At 38.7% G+C, this 17,737-nt stretch overlaps 1 protein-coding gene and 1 pseudogene across 1 annotated transcript in view; one reads left to right on the forward strand and one right to left on the reverse strand.

Moving 5' to 3' along the window:
- PCDH11X (protocadherin 11 X-linked) overlaps nucleotides 1–17,737 on the reverse strand; it is a 590,430-nt gene that overhangs the window by 377,330 nt on the left and 195,363 nt on the right. The window lies entirely within an intron of this gene.
- LOC104681484 lies at nucleotides 11,726–12,574 on the forward strand (annotated as a pseudogene).

The raw sequence follows: 17,737 nt of genomic DNA on the forward strand, positions 1-17,737 counted from the left end.
AGCTTCCATTATCTCATCTAAAATATAGAAATAATAAAAATAATTGCCCCATAGGGCTGTTGAGAGTCCAAAACAAGATAATCTTTCTCAAACTGTGAGCAAAGTAAGTGTAATAAAAGATGATTCTGGGCAGATGATGGCAATGGCAGTCTTTGAAACTCCCAGAATCTCCTAAGAGAAACAGAGCAACCGGACAGCAAACCCAAAAAACCGGAGACAATATTTACAACTGCACTAGGTGACAAGGTGTTCTCATGATTCTCAAAACAGAAGTGGTTGAGAAAAAAATCACCCACAGCCACAAGACCAGCATGTTATAAAGGTCTGTGGGGAAATGAGCAGAGAGGCACAATAGTAGGGTGGCTGAACCTGAAAACACAAGAATGCCAAAATATCAAAGAAGTGTTCACATGAAAGCACAGTAGGCAAAGTTGAGAAAACAACTGAAATTGAGAGGAGTTTGGCCCCCTCCAAGAGTCAGTGAGTTCAAGAGGTCAGCATTTATGACTGAAGCGACTACACTAGTGTAGATTGATAAACATTTGAAAATGACAAGCCAGGGCTTCCTTCTAGAGCAAGGCACTATGCCAAGACAAAACTACTGGGTTTGGAATAAGAATTAAGCGGCATAGGAATGATAAAGACAAAGAAAAGATAAGGCCCAGGCAAAGTAGGGGAGAGGAAGGGTAACATGACATCTCAGAAGGCAAGTCAACATTTTTTTTTTGTTTGTTTGTTTTAACACAGCAGGAAAGGGAGCTCTGTGAAGGTAGAGCTAGTTGTGAAAGCAGCTCTGATGAGTTTCCCTGTATCTTGCCTTCATCTGGAAGTTAAAGAAACCTAATCATACATAAGCATGAGAAATGGAATATTATTGAGGACAATCTCACATAAGTTACTATAAGATTAAAAAAATAGGGAGCAGAATAGCATCCTCCAGCTCATAAAAATTGATTAAAATGAATACTTACTATTTAAAAATAAGCTAATAGACCTTAAGAAAATTATACAAGACACGAAAGAGCAATATAAAGCAGAGTTAGACATTGTAAAAAAAAAAAAAAAAAAAAAAAAAAAAAAAAAAAAAAAAAAAAAAAAACTGAGGTGACAACTCAGAAAACAAATAGAAATAAAAGAAAAAATTAATTTCAAAAATGTTCCTTCTAAATTCAAAGGAATAGAAAAATAAAGAAACAAAACAGATACTTACAGGTCAAACACAGGAAATTTTTTAAAAAGCAAAAAAGAAAGAAATTAAAAAATATGATAATGATTTAATAAAAAGTGTCACATGTTGAAAGCAGCTAAACGCAATTCAACATACATCATAAGAGTCACTGAGGAAGAAATCGATAACAAGGTAACTGAACAAATACAAACTAAAAAAAAAAAAAATTGAAACTACATATTGAAAGAACACACCAAATTTCTGAGAACATCAATCCAGAATTATCAACACCAAGATACATGCTAAAAAAAAAAAAAAAAAAAAAAAAAAAAAAGTAGAATTAACAAAAAAAGAGAAAAAAATCCTTGGAAAGTCTAAGAGAAAGTGATTTCTATAAACACAGTGTGAAGAGAAGCTAGACATTAGCCAGAGACCTCAGAACTCTAGAAAAGACATGATGGTGAGTTCCCTGGGTTTTCTTTTTGTCTTATGTATCCCAGACTGGGTACTGGAAAAGTCAATAACCTGGAAGCACCAAGAGACACAGGCCAAAAAAGAAGAAAGTCTTCACAAAAGCCTGTTCTCAGTAGTCAGAGGTCCTGGAAAGAGGCAGCTTGCCAGGAGAGAGAATGTTAGATGATAACATTTTGACTCCAGCCAAACACCACAGGAAAAAAACGTAGCCCCACCCAACACACACCAGCCAAGAGGAGGGTATAGACTTCTACCATTGCCAAACTATAACAAGGGTCCTTAGCCCCCAGCCCCCGCTTCAGGATGATATCAGAGAAGATTGTGCAGAAAATAGTAATTAGTCACTCTTACTCTTCCCAGCCGAGGAAGTATCAGTGGAGACATGGTGGAAAGCCAGAGCTCTTATCTTAAGCTAGCAGTAACAAGCAACTCCCCCTTTCAGGTGTAAAGCTGAATGGAGAACCCAGAATTTATTGCCAGGCCCAATAGTAAGGAGTTGCCCTTCTTCCTCCCCACCAGAGTAGATGGTATCAGAGAAGACCTAGTGAAAAGTCAGGTCCCTCACTTGGGCACAACAGTAGTGAGGCTAGCTCCCCAGAGTTCAGGGAGGCCACATAGTGAGTAGTAATGAGGCCACTGTGCCATTCCCTACTAGAGATAACAGCAGAGGCCTAGTAGGGAAAAGGCATACCCTGGCCCCACCTAGCAGTAAGTAGGAGCCCCTGCACCTCCTGTGTGTTAACAGAAGTTGAGTGGGAAGTTGGTATTTCCACTGTCCCTGGAAATAACGAGGCAGTGCCCCCTTTCTCACTGGAGTGTGTCAGATAAGGCCTGCTAAAGCAGAAAATATAAATTAAATTTAAATACAATTTGGAGTTTTTATATGGAGAATTTAATAAAATTCTCAAAATGTCCAGATTTCAATTGAAAATCACTCATCATACCATGAAAGGACTTCTTAGAACATTGACTATGCTAATATGCATTTGAAATCAAAATTTCATAAATTGATTAGATATACAACCATTTTTTTCATAACTGTAGTTAGGGGTCATGCGACCACCTCCCACATGGGCTTAAATTTACATTCTGCATTGTTTCCTTTGGCTTCTTTTCTTTTCTTTTCTTTTTTTGACAAGAAATGTTGGGAATCCAATGACAGTAGCTTTTTTAATTTAAGAAGTGTAAACAACATTGAATCAGGAAGAATGGACTTTCTTGAGGCCTTCTAGTATCACAGCAGGTAGTCTCCCTCTGAAGGATGTGTGAGAAACATTGTCCAGTGAAACAGGGTCTCATTAGGCCCGCTATGGTTTGAAAACCTGCCTAACCCCTAGTAGCACATTTCTGGATAGTGAAGGTGATGGTGAGTCTGTGTATATGAGGTAATAGATGCAGAAAACCAAACCCAATATAGGGTTTCTTGAGCCAGTTGGTACCCTGTGAAATGGATATATATTTGAATCGAGAAGTGAATTCTTGGAAGCCCAAGAATGGGTAGCCTTGGACAGCTGAGCTTATTCACACTGAGTAGTATAATCATTCCTTTGGAAGAACCCTAAGAGATTGTATCGAGTTCTGGACCTACACCATACCAAGGTAGCACTGGTCTGTGTCCTCTATCAAAGTATGTAAGACTAGTGTTCAACGACTGCATTATATGGCAGCCAGGAGTGGTGGCCATAGCAGACTGGTCAAATTTCACTTCTTGGATTTTGAATTCAAACAGATCCCCATTTGGACTGGACAGAGCACCACAGCATTATTGGTCAATCTGAGGTGGGGACAGGGAAGAGCCTCAAGCAGAAAAATATGAAGATAAGTGAGAGTTAACACTGCTTCTATTTAGGGATGCTTATTGTTTTTTCAAGTCACTCCAATGTTCAAATGCAATTTCAGTCATTTGGTAAATACTGAGAGCCTACTATGGTTCAAGTATAATGCAACATGGGAGAAATGCTGATATATTCATACGTTTCACAGACACTTATCAACTGACTGGCAGAGATGACAGAAATGAATGTCATAGTCACTGCCCCCAAGATATTCAAAATATAGCTGGACAGATATAAACATAACATACAAATTACAATACAGTATAAGTAATGTAAAAAAGATGTGGACAAATTGCTGTGGGAACAAAAAAACCACAATGATTTTATCTGCCTCTGGAACTTTTGAAAGTGTTCACATATGAGACTGTGGAAAGAACCTCCAACAGATCCACATAAACATTTACCATCACAGTTTTGTATTCTAAAAGAAATGTATAACATTAAGAAGTCAGATAATGCCCTTTCTCAACAGGTATATTTTATATTGAATTACTTCATAATTCAAATGTCAAAGATACGATTTGTCAAAGATACTATTTAGGGACTTCAGTAAAGATAAATTCCCAAGGCAACTAAGGATTCTGATTTTAAAATAAAGCTTAGTGAGTTCAAAATTATCTTTAGGTATTGTTTTTCCCCATCTGAACCAGTATTCTTTCTGGCAAGGACTCTAATCATGTTATTACAATTACTTTTTTTTAGTCCGTTGGAGGTTGTATGCCAACTTTTGTGACCTATATGTTAATAAGTTCTGATAACCCACTACCATCGGACCAGCCACAATTATGTTTTGAGAAGCAACTGTAATTTATTAGTGTTGGCTCTGATTAATTCATCAAGTTTACCTGCTCTCACGCATTCTTAGATATGTTTCTGTATGTCACAGTTAAAATTAAAATCATCTCAAAATATTATTTACTTCTTTTAATTGTGTGGTATTTTAATGTTTTGCTCCACTGCTTCAAAAGAGAACATATAGATGCTTCTCTATAGCCCAAGACACTAAACATTAAATGTCCTAATGTAAACCTCTTAGGCTTTGATACTTATTCTCCAAATTAGGGTGGTCTAAAAGACAATGGCAAATGAATTAATTTGAAAAAAAAATTAGTGAAAAAAGTAAATTACATTGACTATTTTTCTAAAGTGAATATGTTATCTATCTCTGTAAATACAACTTACATCTTTATTCTGTTATATTTGACATAGAGATACTAGAAGGTACATGGAATTCTTGGAACCCCAGGAATGAGTAGCCTTGGACAGCTGAGCTTATTCACAGTGAGTAGTATAATCATTCCCTTTTTTTTGTTTTGTTTTGTTTTTTTTTTTGTTTTGAGACGGAGTCTCGCTCTGTTGCCCAGGCTGGAGTGCAGTGGCCGGATCTCAGCTCACTGCAAGCTCCGCCTCCCGGGTTTACGCCATTCTCCTGCCTCAGCCTCCCAAGTAGCTGGGACTACAGGCGCCCGCCAACTCGCCCGGCTAGTTTTTTGTATTTTTTAGTAGAGACGGGGTTTCGCCGTGTTAGCCAGGATGGTCTCGATCTCCTGACCTCACGATCCACCCGTCTCGGCCTCCCAAAGTGCTGGGATTACAGGCTTGAGCCACCGCGCCCGGCCTCATTCTCTATATGATGTGAATCCCCTCAAAACATGACAACAGAGCTATAAGGATAAAATAAATAGAATGCTTTAATCTAGATTTGTTATCAATAATTTCTATTTTGCAGATAAAAAGTAATTGCAAAATCTCCAAGCAGTTCATTTAATCAAATGCTACCTAATCTCTGATCACTTGAACACATAATCAGCTACACACTTCTGCCCACTTGAGATTTATTGATTCTTCCCATTAACACAAATACAAGTCCAGGTGATACATATTATAATTATCATAGGTAATGTAATTACTGCATGCAAATTGATTACTATAATTAGTTTATGGTTATTTGTATGAGAGAGAGAAGTAAATTGCAATGCATTGGGGAAGAAAAGATTAAGACAATATATTCCTCAGCAAACAAAGAGGAAGGCACATTAAGTTAACAATATATGTCACCACATGTTTTAAGATATATTAAGTGAACAATTCCTAGTAGCAGATTTTGAAATACTACAGTATGAGGAGGAGAAGGGAGGACTAGATGTGGGAAACAGAGGAAGAGAACATAGAAGATTCAAAGAGAGGAATGGAAAGAGGGGAAAGAAAAAGGAGACAAAGAGAATAGGAGAAAAGAGAGGAAAGGGAAGAGAAAGCAGCCAACTTCACACAGAAAATTAATCTAATATTATAATAATAGTGCTATGTATTATAGTACTGCTCATCAAAAGAACATAGTTCTTACGATGAATGTTCTTATGATGAGCAATACTATAATAGTGGTATATTCTATTCCAAGATTTTTCTCTGGTTTTAAAATTTTAACTTCTAAAAAGAATTGGCTTTGATATCCTCACAGCTCATAAATGAGAAAAACAACAAAAGTGCCATTATATCATGGGAGATACAAAGATGAATAAGATATGGTTTCTCTCCAGATAAACTTATTTTTGTGAGAGTTTTTTATAGTTTTTAAATCATTTTTAATAGTTTTTTAATAGATGATTTTTTTGAAAGACCATTGGGTCTTTCAAAATGAACCTTAACACAAATTTTGTGTATTTGTGAAATGCAAAAACAAAAAAGTCACTTTATGGTAATATTTGTTTCAAACATTTTGTTTCTCTTTTTTTCTAATGACTCCCTTGTTGTATTTCTTAAAAAGAAAATGAATAAATATTCATTTTATTCAAATTCCTAATATTTAGTACAGGCAAATTATGTATGAAGCATTTTTCCATCACACAATGTAAAATCTTCATAGTGAGTAGTATGAATAATTTGTAATATAAATTAAATATAAACTTTAAAAAATCCTAACCTGAGAAATTATAAAGCTTTTATATAAATAATGAGTAGATGTAAAATAAATAAGCACCTGCCCATTGTCATCTAGACATAAGGTAAGCAGTAGATGCTCATTAAGTTTAATAATATAACCCAATTTAATGTCATTTGATTAAGAAGGAATATGTCTGGGTTGAGTGTGGTGGCTCATGCCTGTAATCCCAGCACTTTGGGAGACTGAGGCAGGTGGATCACTTGAGGTCAGGAGTTCCAGACCAGCCTGGAAACATGGTGAAACCCCATTTCTACTAAAAATACAAAAACTAGCTGGACATGGTGATAGGCACCTGTAATACCAGCTGCTTGGGAGGCTGAGGCAGGAGAATCTCTTGAACCCGGGAGGCAGAGATTGCAGTGACTTGAGATCACACCACTGCACTCCAGCCTGGGTGACAGAGGGAGACTCCATTTCACAAAAGACAATGCTAAATCATTCCTTTTGTGGGAGACAATTTTCATTTTTGGCCTGGCTCTATCTAAAACATTTAATTTTTTGTCATGATGATATTAGTGAGTGAATTGGACTGAATACATTGAATTGAACAATTCATTTGCTCAGGCAAACCTTTAGACAGCTGAGAGCAAGGTTTTAATTACATACAACATGATAAGACAGAATGATGGCCCCCAAAGATATCTGAGCTCCAATTCCAGAAACTGTGACGATGCTATCTCACATAGCAAAAGTGATCTTGGCAGATGTGATTAAGGTTAAGGTCCTTGAGATGGAGAGACTCAATGACCTGGGTTAGGCAGGTGGGCCCAATCTAATCACATGAGTGCTTAAAAAAGGACAACATTTCCCAGATCTAGTCAAAGGGAGACATGAGGTGAAGAAGGTTGAGAGAAATGCAGAGTATCTTTGAGGATAGAGGAAGAGACATGAGCCAAGGCAGGTGGAAAAGGCAAGGAAATGGCTTCTCCCTTGGAGGCTCCAGAGGAAATGCAAACCTGTTGCCACCATGATTTTAGTCCACGGAGGTCTGTTGGGCCTTTAACCTTCAGAAATATAAAATGATAGATTTGTGTTGTTCTCAGCCACTAATTTGTGATACCCTGTTACAGCAGCATAAGAAAACTTATATACACATAAATATGGCTCAGTTGCTACATCTTGACACTGACATAGTATCAATGACACACATAAAGAATGAATTTTAAAATGGTTGATTCATACATAATTTAATAGACAGCACATTTCTAATTCAATTAATTTAAATCTTTATTAACTTTATTTCTCTAAACTACTTTGAATTCTTAGATATTTACTATTTTAGTGGGTAAAATTTAAAACGGTATCCCCCCAAAATTGGCAATTGAAACTGCCAGAATGTTTAAATGAGTTGTTCTATTTCTTCCTTACCTCATTCCATAAAATCTACTTTCAAGAAGGGGCTGAGGTTAACTGTGCTGAAATAAGCTTCTCTGAGCTAATCACTAAAAGAAATAGATTCGTAAGGAATGAAGCCAGATATGAAAGTGAGGGAAGAGGCATCTGTTGTCCTCACTGTGGTGGTATATATCCCCGTGGGAGGCTGAAAAACATCTGTGCTTCATGAAACCCTTCCGTGAAAGAATTATGCATCTCTACCAGACATTTCAAGCTCTTTAAAAAAAGATGCATTTTAAAAAGACAATTTTCCATACTAGCATTTAACTTAGCATTTGGCTTGGTTTTATTCTGAATTAATTTAAGTTTCCTATGAAGTAGATTTCAAGCTAGATGTGGATTTCTGCTAGTTTTATAAAGCATACCTTTTCCCTCTGAAATGGTAACTCCATGAGTTTGAAAGACAGGAAAGAAGACAAGAAGGTTGTATTTAAAAGTTAAGTCCAGATATAAGCAAAACAAACAAAAATCTCAGCAAAATCTCCATTTCAGTTGGAATATGGCAATGTTCTTTGAAGAATGCAAAGCTTCCAGGGGAAAAATAGGGTTTGAGTGTGGTTTTCCCTGAATGTCACAAATCAAACTTCTTATTTTTATTTATTTATTTATTTATTTATTTATTTATTTATTTATTTATTTATTTTGAGATGGAGTTTCATTCTGTCACCCAGGCTAGAGTGCAGTGGTGCGATCGTGGCTCACTGCAACCTCCACCTCCCAGGCTCAAGCAATTCTCCTTCAGCCTCCTAAGTGTCTGGGATTACAGGCATGCGCCACCACAACTGGCTAATTTTTGTATTTTAGTAGAGATGGCGTTTCACCATGTTGGTCAGGCTGGTCTCGAACCCCTGACCTTGTGATCCACCCGCCTCAGCCCCCCAAAGTGCTGGGATTACAAGCGTGAGCCACTACACCAGGCCTGACAAATTAAACTTTAAGCACGTAAAACCTAGTAGATTTCCATTTCTGTTAATATGGAAAAACAGATAACCAGAAAACTCTCCTGCTACAAAACCCATAGAACTGCTGAAGAAAATATAGCAGCACTCCTTTTCATGTATTACTTAGATCATAAGAAAAGGAAAGCAATCCTTAGAGGAACAACACAAAAAAAGTCCTGACATCAAGGCTGCCCTAGCGATGATGTTGTGGTAGTGGGTGTGCAGGTTGCGGGAGGACTTACAGTTCCTCAAACCAAGGGGCCTGTGGGGGTCGGGAGCAAGATGGCCGGCCGAATAGGAACAGCTCCAGCCTCCAGCTCCCAGCGTGAGGGACACAGAAGACTGCATTTTCAACTGAGGTACCAGGTTCATCTCACGGGGTTCATCTCACTGGGGAGTGCCGACAATCGGTGCTGGTCAGCTGGTGCAGCCGGACCAGTGAGAGTTGAAGCAGGGTGAGGCATCACCTCACCTGGGAAGCACAAGGGGGGAAGGGAATCCCTTTTCCTAGCCAAGGGAAACTGAGATACACAACACCTGGAAAATCGGGTAACTCCCACCTTAATACTGCGCTTTACCAAGGATCTTAGCAAAGGGCACACCAGGATATTATATCCCACACCTGGCCTGGAGGGTCCCACACCCACGGAGCCTCCCTCATTGCTAGCACAGCAGTCTGAGATCTAACTGCAAGGCAGTAGCCAGGCTGGGGGAGGGGCGCCCGCCATTGCTGAGGCTTAAGTAGGTAAACAAAGCCTCCGGGAAGCTCGAACTGGGTGGAGCCCACCACAGCTCAAGGAGGCCTGCCTGTCTCTGTAGACTCCACTTCTGGGTGGAGTCTGACAGCTGTCTGACAGCTTTGAAGAGAGCTGTGGATCTCCCAGCGCGGAGGTTGAGATCTGAGAACAGACAGACTGCCTGCTCAAGTGGGTCCCTGACCCCTGAGTAGCCTAACTGGGAGACATCCCTCCACTAGGTGCAGACCGACACCTCACACCTCACATGGAGAGGTACACACCTGCGACAAAGCTTCCAGAGCAAGAATCAGACAGCAGCGTTCGCTGTTCAGCAATATTCTATCTTCTGCAGCCTCTGCTGCTGATACTCAGGCAAACAGGGTCTGGAGTGGACCTCAAGCAATCTCCAACAGACCTACAGCTGAGGGTCCTGACTGTTAGAAGGAAAACTAACAAACAGAAAGGACACCCACACCAAAACCCCATCAGTACATCACCAGTATCAAAGACCAAAGGCAGATAAAACCACAAAGATGGGGAAAAAGCAGGGCAGAAAAGCTGGAAATTCAAAAAGGAAGAGCGCATCTCCCCTTGCAAAGGAGCGCAGCTCATCGCCAGCAATGGATCAAAGCTGGACGGAGAATGACTTTGACGAGTTGAGAGGAGAAGGCTTCAGTCGATCAAACTTCTCAGAGCTAAAGGAGGAACTACGCACCCAGCGCAAAGAAACTAAAAATCTTGAGAAAAGAATGGAAGAATGGGTAACTAGAATAATCAATGCAGAGAAGGCCAAGGGGCCTGTGATTCAATTGCAAGGAAAGAACGCAAGGCACAAGGCTAAGGTCTTAGGTTCACTTGAAGTGGGAATTTGGAAATGAGATCCCCTGAACAAAGCCAAGACTTTGAAGAAGCATACATATGTTGGATTTTTAAAAATGCCATCAGAACAGTGAGATTCCAAGGAACTATGCCTATGTTAGTCTGGATGGGGGGGGAAAGGAATTTATAAATGCAGATTTTCATTTTAACAGGTTATGGTCTCAATGTATACTATTCACGTGATCCACGGATACCTAAATTAAAATATTAAAGTAAAAAGTGGTCCCCAGAAGGTAATACTCCTGGGTCGCCTTAGGAGAAGTAATCTCAAAACTTATCTAGGAGGAATGTTCAATCCAGGCAGAAGAGGATTCCTACAGATAAATTATCTCTGAAGATTAGCTCAGAGTTCAAAATTTGCCATAGCAAAGAGTCAACAGTCACAACAAATAGCTCTGGTGTTACTCCAGGAACTTTTAAGAATCACTAAGTAGATAAAAAGAAGTATCTTTAAATTGATTAAAGTAACAGTACCAAAATAATGTTTACAAAACGAAGCAAAGAACATTATGACAAAAGTTCACACATATTCTTAAAGAGATTAAACTAATAAAAATGAATAAATAGCTAGGTGTTGAAATTAAAACCTAGCAGAATATTTATTTAAAAAGTGAAAATCTCCAGAGAGATATGATTCTAATGAGTAAAAATCTATTAAAACGGTTTTAATAAGGTAAAGTAAAAATTAGGACAGTCATGCCACATGGATTTCACTTTATTTTAAAGTCTCCCCTGATTTGAAAAGAATACTATAATAATCCTAAGGTTGAAGAACATCATTGACTTACAGATATCCACATGTATATTTTGTAGTAAAAAAACTGAAAAGTAATTTTCGTATGAAGTATGCAGTAATAAATTGGGATGATTTTCCAGATTAAACTAAATTAAATACTTCAAATGTAACGTTAAATGCTAATAATGCAATAAGAACACAGTCTACATATATAATAAATATCTCTATAAATATGAGCAATTTTCTATGATACTTTTTGCCTGCAGATTATAACATATAGTATTTTTCACATACACATATATTCTTCATTTTATTAAACGGGTTTTATTGGTGGTTTATATGCTTTGGCTCTGTATCCCCACCCAAATCTCATCTTGTAGCTCCCATAATTCCCACATGTTGTTGGAGGGAACTGGTGGGAGATTACTGAATGCTGGCGGTGGGTCTTTCCCGTGCTGTTCTCGCCACAGTCAATGGGTCTCATGAGATCTGATGGTTTTAAAAATGGGAGTTGGGCCCCGCCGCTGGCTCCGTTCCGCTTCCTGCCTCCGCTCCCTGCCTCCACGCCGCAGCGCCAGCCATAGCCGCCTAGCCTGCAGCCACCACCTCTGAGCATAAGATGGCTGTGCCACCCACATTTGCTGATCTTGGCAAATCTGCCAGGGATGTCTTCACCAAGGGCTATGGATTTGGTTTAATATAGCTTGATTTGAAAATAAAATATGAGAATGGATAGGTATTTACAAATCAGGCTCAGCCAACACTGAGACCACCAAAATGCCAGGCAGTCTGGAAACCAAGTACAGATGAACTGAGTAGGGCCTGACGTTTACGGAGAAATGGAACACCGACAATATACTAGACACCGAGGTTACCGTGGAAGATCAGCTTGCATGTGGACTGAAGCTGACCTTTGATTCAGCCTTCCCACCCAACACTGGGGGGAAAAATGCTAAAATCAAGACAGGGTACAAGCAGGAGCACATTAACCTGGACTGCAACATGGATTTCGACATTGCTGGGCCTTCCATCCGGGGTGCTCTGGTGCTGGGTTACAAGGGCTGACTGGCCAGCTACCAGATAAATTTTGAGACTGCAAAGTCTCGAGTGACCCAGAACAACTTTGCAGTTGGCTACTAGACTGATGAATTCCGGCTTCAGGCTGATGTGAATGACAGGACAGAGTTTGGCGGCCTCATTTACTAGAAGGTGAACAAGAAGTTGGAGACTGCTGTCAGTCTCACCTGGACAGTAGGAAACAGTAACACGCGCTTCGGAATAGCAGTCAAGTATTAGATTGACCCTGACGCTGCTTCTTGCTAAAGTGAACAACTCCAGCCTGATAGGTTTAGGATACACTCAGGTCCTAAAGCCAGGTATCCAGCTGACACTGTCAGCTCTTCTGGATGGCCAGGACGTCAATGCTGGTGGCCACAAGCTTGGTCTGGGACTGGAATTTCAAGCATAAATGAATACTGTACAATTGTTTGATTTTAAACTATTTTGCAGCGTAACTACCTTCAGAATTTAGTGTATCTTTTAATGTTGTATGTCTGGGATGCAAGTATTGCTAAATATGTTAGACCTCCAGGATAAAGATGATTCAGCTTTAAGATGTTAGTCTTTCAGAGGTACAGAAGAAACTCATTTCCAAAAAAGGCCCTTTCAGTGGTAGACTTGGGGGAACTTGGCAGCCACTTTGAGATGCCAGGTTTCTTTTTTTGTCTAGAAATGGCTGCAAGTGGAAGCTGATAATATGTAGGCACTTTGTAAATTCATATTGAGTACATGAATGAAATTGTAATTTCCTGAGAATTGAACTTTGGCTTCCTAACCCTAATTGATGAGAGAGCTCATGACCTGTTCCCAGTCCAGTTCATCATTATCTCTTTTACACCAAAAGGTCTGCAGGGTGTGGTCACTCTTTCTTTTGTGCCATTTTGGGGTGGCGAGGGTGGATGTGATGAAGCCAATAATTCAGGACTTACTTCTTCCTGTGTTGCGTTTCTTAACCCTTGCACCAGAGTATGAAATAGCTTCCAGGAGCTCCAGCTATAAGCTTGGAAATGTCTGTGTGATTGTAATCACATGGTGACAACACTCAGAATCTCAATTGGACTTCTGTTATATTCTCACCACTCAATTTGTTTTTTAGCAGTCTAATGGGTACATTTTAGAGTCTTCCATTTTCTGTGGAATTAGAGCCTCCCCTTCAAATGCTGTAATTAATATCACTTAGACTCAAATAAAATATTGAAACCTAACAAAAAGAAAACAACAACAACAACAGGAGTTGACCTGCACAAGCTCTCTTTTTGCCTGCCACCATCCACGTCAGGTGTGACTTGCTCCTCCTTGCCTTCCACCATGATTGTGAGGCCTCATCAGCCATGTGGGACTGTAAGTCCAATAAACCTCTTTCTTTTATAAATTGCCCAGTCTCGGGTATGTCTTTATCAGCACAATGAAAATGGACTAATCCAGTGGTATAAAAGGTTAAGTGGTAGATCCAGAAAAATAACCTATAATTTCTGATTCCAAATTATTTTTTTTCTAATGAGTCATTTTGTGCAACAGCAGGCAGTGGGGGACTTATCAGGTAGCCACTTTTTTTTTTTTTTTTTTTTTTTTTTAATCAGATACTGCATTATTGTAGACTTCCAGAGCACTTAGGAAACCACAAGTATAAATCTTTGTTGAATATACAGTTTTGGCAAGGACAAGCCAAATTTTTCTTGAATAATTAAAAACATAGCTAAGATAGGAACCAGTGTGATGGAACTTGGTTCTCCTTCATTTTTTCCTTATTCAATTCTTCATTCAATGATTGAATGGGGAGGGAGGTAAAATCACAAATAACCTGTCAGTCATAGCACTGTCGAGTTAGTTATTAAATATTTACAAAATGTAAGACTGTCAATGTACTGTGAGTTTCTTGAGGAATGGGAACAAATCTTGCTCACTATGTGTATATATATATACTGTATATATATACACACTGTATATATATACACATATACACTGTATATATACATACTATATATACACACAGTATATATACATACTGTGTATATATATGCCTACAGCATATACATACATACTGTGTGTATATATTCTGTGTGTGTATATATATATTCTGTGTGCATATATGTATATACAAAACCTCACACAGAACTTCAAAACTAGTAGACACTCAATGATATTTACTGAATTAACAAACTAACTAAATTCAACTGCTATTTAAGTATTTAAAAAGTAGTAATGCAGTTTTATCATTTGATATGCGTTGCATGTCTTTCATCAAAGCAACATAAAATGCTCTATACAAATCTCCAGTTTGGGGCTGGGCACGGTGGTTCATGCCTATAATCCCAGAACTTTGGGAGGGCACAGCGGGATGATCTGTTGAGCTCAGGAGTTGGAGACCAGTAAGGCCAACGTAGTGAGACCTTGTGCCTACTATAAACAACAGCAAAATTTAGCTGGTGTGTGCCTGTAGTCCCAGCTACTTGGAAGGCTGAGGCGGGAGGATTGCTTGAGCTCGTGCCACTGCACTCCAGCTTGGGCGAGATCCTGTCTCAAAACCAAACCAAACCAAAACAAAAGGAAAGAACCCTCCAGCTTTTTAAAATTGTCACTTGCTAAAATTACTTCCCTAAGATATCCATCAAAAGATACAGAGCTAGAAAGAGCTGTGAATCCTGTCCAGAAATCATTAAAATGTGATATGGATTGGTCAAGGAAACTTTCCTGCTTTGGGTCAGTTTGAGAGCCTTTGCTTTGAAAGAAGTGCTGAGTATTGCTGCTGGAGAAGTGTGTAGAGGGCAGTTCAGAAAGATGGAATTGCCTGACCTAGGATTCCAAGACTATTTTAATAACATAAATACTCTGGTTCAGGTTAGAGCTGTCAGCTTTTAAAACACTAAAATTTCTACTCCACTTCTTGCTTTCATTCAATTGAGTTTTGTCCTAAACTTAGAGTAAACAGCCAAAGCTGTTTTTACTTCCCAGGAATTAGACACCAAGTGCATTCTTGCTAATTTTAAACCAGGGCATTTAAGGATAAGATATCATTTGGTAATCTCATTAATGCCTGCCTAGTTTTTGATGTAATCCTCAAACTGTTGACTATTGAGACTTACAGCTTGATGAGTCAAATTTTTGAAAATCGTATTAACCCACTGCTTTTTAAAATGTTTGCCTTTAGATAACAGCATTAAACAATTGGATTGGTGGCTATATGACTGTTTTGTTATTCAGTAATTACCATTTGGTCATAGTATCATTGACAGTGAAGATAAGGCATACTTCAATATTTTGCTTTTAAGTTATTTGTAGGAACAACTATGATGACTGTAGCGCCACAAATTTGTAATCACTTTATAGAGAAACACAGCATCTCTTCTTTGCAGTAAATAAAACAGCACAGACTCTGAAGATTAGAAAAAAATGTCAAATGAAGGGGAACAGCATATGATAATGTTAAGGTCCTTAGTGTTTGAGTGAAGGGATCTGAATTTTAGTCCCAGCCTTGTTACTAACTGGTTGTATGTCTTTGAGCAAGGCATTTTGATTCCCTGAGCTTACGTTTCCTTATTCATAAAGTTATATGCTCTATTTTCACGGTAAAAAGAATATAATATGAATGGCATAGGCAGGAAGGAGAAACGGAAATACATTAAAGAAGACAATATAAAAAGTAAAACAGCCTGCCATTACTCTTTCTTGTCTTGCATTTACACTTTAACAAAAGTATTAAGTTACCTTAATATTCCTAAGCAGTGAAATTATTATAGGTTAATTTAAACTCCGGAAGGCTAATTTTGCCAGTTTCATAGTCCTTATCTTGCCAAATAGCAGAATTTGTGACACCTTACTCTCAAGAACAAACCTACTGAATTTTATTATGGTTATCTATTCACAACTGATACCCTGTTCATGTTTGTTACAGGCACATTAACATGATGTCATTAGTATACTATATGTTCAATCTGAATTTTATCTCAAACGCCATTAAAAATAGTTTTACAATGCATTCGGATATACAGAAAATTCAACGTATTTGATTTATTGTTACATTTTAAACAGACAAAAATGCCCTTATGGAAGGCTTATATAGAATAATAAATGCAGATATGAAGTACTGAATTACACATACCATATACCTCAAATCATCAGAGATAGCTCTAGAATTAGGCTATGCCCTGAGATATCGGAAGAATCCTGGAAACTGAGAAAAATGATAACAGCTGCTGTCACTGATGGTGGCACCAAACCAAAGTGCGATGTCTAGAAGTATCAATCACAGATCCCTGAGCCCTGGTCCCTGTCTTTATCACCATCTTAAAAACCAGAGGGTAAAGATGTAAGATGGATAAGCAAAATACCATGAGAAAGTTTGAGTGGACAAGAGGAAGTGATTGAGGATCAGATAGACAGCAAGGGGATAGCAGCTGCCCACAGAATATAAGTAGGGAGAAATAGGGAGATTCCTCTTTCACCTATTCAAGAAACATCCCTTATGCACCTATTACGTGCCAGACACTACTGGGTGTTGTTAATACAAAAATGAATTTGATCTAACCGTGCTTATCACAGAGCTTCCTGTATGGCAAAGTGAAGCAGGGACACGTAAATCTTGAAACACATTATGGTAAGTGTTACACCGAAGAGATGTGCAAAGTGTGATTGGTAGCCCAGAAAAACGATCAACCTCCCCAGAGATTCAGGAAACTCTTCACCTAGGAATTATTATATATGTTGGGGCTTAGTAGAAGAATAAGTATTTTCTAGGTAAGGAAGAAAGTCAAAGTGAGTACAGGCAGAGAAAAGCACAGGCCAAAGAAAGGGACCCAAAAGACCACTGGGGCTAAAGGGACTAGGTATAACTTGCTCTGCTGCAGCTCTTGGGGTATGTTGTGGAGGCAGGATGTTAACAAAAAGTGGAAGTGAAGGGACTGGGAAAAGTATACTGGAACCATGTGATGAAACTTCTCATCCGCATGTTAGAGTTTGGATCTTACCCCTCATGCAATAGAGAAGCAAATAGGATTTACAAAGGAGGGTTATATGATCAGAACTGTTTTCTTAGATTGCTGAATCTGGGGAAAGGGTGGAGGGTTATTTGGACAGGGAGGATTTACAACTTGAAGGAGAAAACAATTAGGAGACTGGATTACAACTGTCTAAGGAAGGTTTAAAAATCCAAATGCTTTTGAAAGCCTCAGAAATCATGCAAATTTAAAGCAGAACCCACCACACTCACCCTGCCCCAGGCATTACATTCAAATTTTTAATAAAGGAAACAAACTATGCTGGCCGAGAATGAATTAGGATGGAATTAGGTTTAGCTACCAGTTTTTTAGATCATATGTAGGAGAAAGGGTGATGACATTATAAATTATGGCATGGAGAAATGAGAAAAAGGAGTAGATAAATTCCAGGTCTATTTGAGTGGTGAGTGAGACTGACTGTTCCTGCTACTTCTGAAGCACTAGGAAATCAGGATATTCACTAAAAATGCTTAACATGTGCTCATCGACTCAATCCACTCATGGCTAAGGAGAAGGCAAGAGAGAAATCTTTGCCCCTTATATACTGCCACTGAAACAAAATTCTGCATAGATATAGT

Source organism: Rhinopithecus roxellana, chromosome 7 (genome assembly GCF_007565055.1).
Source record: "Rhinopithecus roxellana isolate Shanxi Qingling chromosome 7, ASM756505v1, whole genome shotgun sequence".
Taxonomy (NCBI): Eukaryota; Metazoa; Chordata; class Mammalia; order Primates; family Cercopithecidae; genus Rhinopithecus; species Rhinopithecus roxellana.